Raw genomic sequence first — 4,177 nt, forward strand, 5'->3', positions numbered from 1 at the left:
TTTTGCGTGGGAGGGAAAGTTATTCAGGCTCTTTTTCCTTAGCTGTCATATGTCATGAGCTGTGCTTCTCAAAATACATCTGCAGCAAAAAAAAAATAAGGGAATGGCAAAAAAGCAATTACTTGAATTAATCATGCCTACAAAGGAGTGCTTTCGCTGCACAATATTCTTCGAGTTTTACTGGTTTTAAGCGAGAGTTTTAGTATACGATACATTTAAAACCAACATTGCCATATTTACCTGGGAATTAGGCTAGCTTTTTCCACCATTTCAAATCGATTACATGGCATATTAATTCATTTGAGCAATTTGCACTCGAGTTACGTGTTCTAATGTCTTCTTGTTATGTCTTCAATACAACCAAAAGCCGCAACCAAAAGCCGCAACGCTGGGGAGTTATTCAATCCCTATCGCCGATCGCTCGCCAAAGATTAACTTTTTGCATTGCGTTTGTGTTCCAATATACAACAAAATTTTCGAACTGTCATCTAGCAGTTTTGTTCTAACTTATCATCATTAAAAGGAATGTATTTTGCGTGTGCGTTCGCGGTTTTCCGACGCATGGAGAAAACGCACTGTCATTTTGTTTTGTTTTTTTCTCAGTAACGAGTGCCAACCATTGAGGACTGTGAGCAAGACCGGATTTCTTTCACAATATAAATTGCAGTTCCACAATTGCATGTCCTCATTCATGTGAACAAAACTGAAGTTAAATCAATCGCCGATCTAAAAATGTGCATGTCATTCAATATTAAAATTGGCTACAACAAGCAAAATATCATAAAGGTTAAGAAACATTGAATAAAACCTAGGCTTTTTTAGAGGCCAAGGATAATTTACCAGGTAGCACGTTGAAACACTGAGAAAACTGTAATAAGACATTTTGTTTCCCTTGAATTTTACACTTTCATAGTTTTCTTACACAAAAAGCACACAGATGAATATGGCTTTTTCCTTTGTTCGGTTTGTCCATCTCTATAAAAAGTTTCGTTTGCCTTCGACCTCTCTCTCAAAAAAGTGAGTCGATCGTTTGGAAATTTGACAAGAAGCAAATGAATTTTTCCAAGTCAGCCATGACTGATAGTTTGCATCAAAGCAATCATTAAAAGATGTTTGGGGGTGTCTTTATGAACTGAAGGCTGATTTTGATTACAGAGTCACTTAAAGATGACGTTTATTCACTTGGGAACATCTGAAAATGGGCAACATTTTATGGGAGTGACTGTCACAGAAAAATAGCTTTGTTTGCCTAAAAGCTACCAATTTTACGTTGGAGAGGTTAGTATTTTCGCTTTCGAAACCCTTATGGCCACAAATTTGTAGCGAGAGGAACTATTTTTGGCAAACAATTTCTCAGTTTGAAAACCAGCAATAAACTTCTTGGATAAAGAAAGGTTTATAACAATCAGTGAAGGGTAGAAATTAACTCAAGCGTTGAGCTAATGGTTTGGCATGCTGGAGTGTGGATCTAGCGGTCTGGGTTCTAGAGCTCTGGTCTTGGTCGGTGTGCCGTGCTTGCGTGAAACGTTTAACTGTCACGTGACCCCTCACCGTTCAAGGGTATAGAGCCCCGGCCAAACGATCGCAACATTTCGACACAACATACTGCGCAACATTGTTGGCACAGTATTTGCAAGCCCCGGCCAAACGATCGCAACAACTCGTCCCAACATATCGCAACATTGCTGGTCGCAACATGTTGCGTGCCTTTGGCCACCCTATTGTGACGTGTTGTCGAACTAGTGCGCATGCCCTGGCGCAACATTGTTGCTCGAACCTGGCCAAACGAATACAACATCATGCAACATCCACAAATGTTGCTTGAAAAATTTGACCATTTTCAAACTTGAGCCAACAACACCCAACATGTCGCAAAACATCGCAACACGTCGCAACCGCAACACCACTGTTGATGTTTCAGTTTCTTTCTCTTCTTCTTGGCCTGTGTCAGAGGCTGAATCTCTCTTCAGTGTTTTTACCGGTCTGCCCCTCTTTAATTAATCGTCCAGCCGTAGCTTGATCCATCCTTCTGCATGCGTCATCATTCCATGATGTATACTGACACTGACTCCAACAGGAGTGTCTGATTTGCAAATGAAATCAAACATGTGAAATACGGGATTAGACGAGAACATATCACGTGACGCGTCCTGGTTTTGGATTCTGTGACACACTAAGTCTTACACGCCTCATTACAGTAAATGGCTCGGTAATTGGTTCATTAAGGTAGCTCAAAACAGTTTCCATTACGTAGATTTTGATGGGTCGTTATAACCACTCTTTAACACTTGATGCTGCGATCATGGTATCAATAAACTGCCCAATCATTGGTGAACGCGTTGTTATCATTTTCGTGACACAATGGGTTACCATAGCAACAGTATGCCCTGCCAAAGCACCTTAATTACAGCTTTAGGGGTTGTATATAGAGTTCAGAGCCACCTTAAATTTTCAAAAACTTGAGGTGGCTCTGAACCCTATGCACACATTTTTTAAAAAATTTGCCAAAAGTTGCATCTGTATCATGCTTATTAAAATTTGATAATACAAAAAAATTCGCCGTGCCGTTTTTGAATTATAAGCCACTAAAGCTGTAATTAAGGGTGTTTTTAACAGGTCATACTGTTACTACGGTAACCTATTACGTCACAAAAATGATAATAACGTGTTCGCCAATAATTGGGTAGTTTTTTGATACCATTATTGTAGCATCAAGTGTTAAAGAGTGGTTATAACGACCCACCAAAATCTAAGTGCTGGAAACTGTTTTAAGCCACCTCAAGCCCATACCTAATTCTTATGTTGGCCTTGACGCGTTTCAAACCCGAAACTCCCTAGTTAGGGTTGACACATCATGAGGGCATTTCGAGCATCGAGCTAAATGCCATCTGTGGCGGCATTATCGTACCATTTTGCCAGCATAGTAGTGCCATTTTGGAATTGGTTCCGTAAAAAAACCAAGCAGACAATCTAATTGGGCTACGCCAATCGTATAATTTATTCCAGGATTCAAGATTATTCGATAAAAAGAGGTAATACAAAATTCCATTGAGAAACCAAACAGACGATCGGAATATAAACGCAAACCTAAGTTACATTGTTTTAAGCCTGAGTTACAGTACTAAACTTACTTCTTTGACGATGTCCAATCAGATTGTTTTGCGGTTTGTCCAGGTCAGGAAACAGATAAACAGATTTGAAAATAGCAGAAAACGGGTCAGCGAAACAGGTCAGCAACGAAGGTGTTCACAGTGAAAATATCTGCGACAAAAAACTAACTTATCCAAGCTCAAAGGTCAATTGACCGTATCGGTTACGCGACTAAATGTCAATCAAAAGGTATTTACGAAATCAAACGTCAATCAAATGCTAATTGTTCATATATTAACGGAACAGGAATAAAACATCTATTTCTAGCTTATTTAGTTTCAGAAATTGTCAAATTCTAAGCCGTTTTAAAGTTTTCAGTGCACAACGCTCTATGAATAATTTCAATGGCTTGTTTCCAGTGCACGACCGTGCATCTTCATTATGCCAGGCTCTTAAGGCCTGTCCTTCGATTTTTGCGAAGCGTGAAAATTACGAGGATAATGTATATTGTCAGGCCAAAATCCCATACAAGAGTCCACACGATTATTGTTAATTTTGCAAACTGTCCAATTAATTCTAATTTGGACATTTCTGAATTATTTTGTGATTGTGAGAATGTGGTAGAGACTAGCAGCGTTGTTATTCAGTTGTTATTCTAAGCTTAACTTCTCACTTGACACTATCCCCCGGCTTTGCTGAAACGCGAGATGATCCACTGGCCATGTGGTCCGCGTAGCAGACGGTCTCCAGCAAGGATTAGTTTGAAAATGATCGGAAACAGGGAAAAGTAAAAATGAAATGCACTTTTAAAAATAAACTTTCCCAGAAGCTTTCGTTTATTGGCGTAACTGCCGAGAATAACTGGAAACCTAAACTTTGGTGGAATCCCAAATAGAAAGGACGGGGTTGCTCGTGGGAAATTTTAAGAGGTACGACGATCCTGTTTTGTGGACGTGGTTTAAAATTTTTTTCGCCCCTAGCTGAGGAACCAATTCCCGGCCCCGCGGGTCGCCTCCACGATTCTCAGAGCGACGCCACGTGCCCGACTTGTTCCCAGGCGATCTCGTGCCATGCGCAAGGACGATGG

General features: G+C 40.2%; 1 long non-coding RNA gene across 1 annotated transcript; it reads right to left on the reverse strand.

Annotated features, from left to right (window-relative positions):
* Positions 1 to 381, reverse strand: LOC149098376 (uncharacterized). Its single transcript, XR_016204003.1, has 2 exons — positions 241 to 381; positions 1 to 79 (listed from the first exon to the last, which is right to left on the reverse strand). It is a non-coding gene; the product is annotated as an uncharacterized LOC149098376 (long non-coding RNA).
* Positions 382 to 4,177: the final 3,796 nt, after the last annotated feature.

This window comes from Orbicella faveolata, unplaced genomic scaffold, assembly GCF_042242905.1.
Source record: "Orbicella faveolata isolate gen_17 unplaced genomic scaffold, um_ofav_v1 contig_46, whole genome shotgun sequence".
Classification (NCBI taxonomy): domain Eukaryota; kingdom Metazoa; phylum Cnidaria; class Anthozoa; order Scleractinia; family Merulinidae; genus Orbicella; species Orbicella faveolata.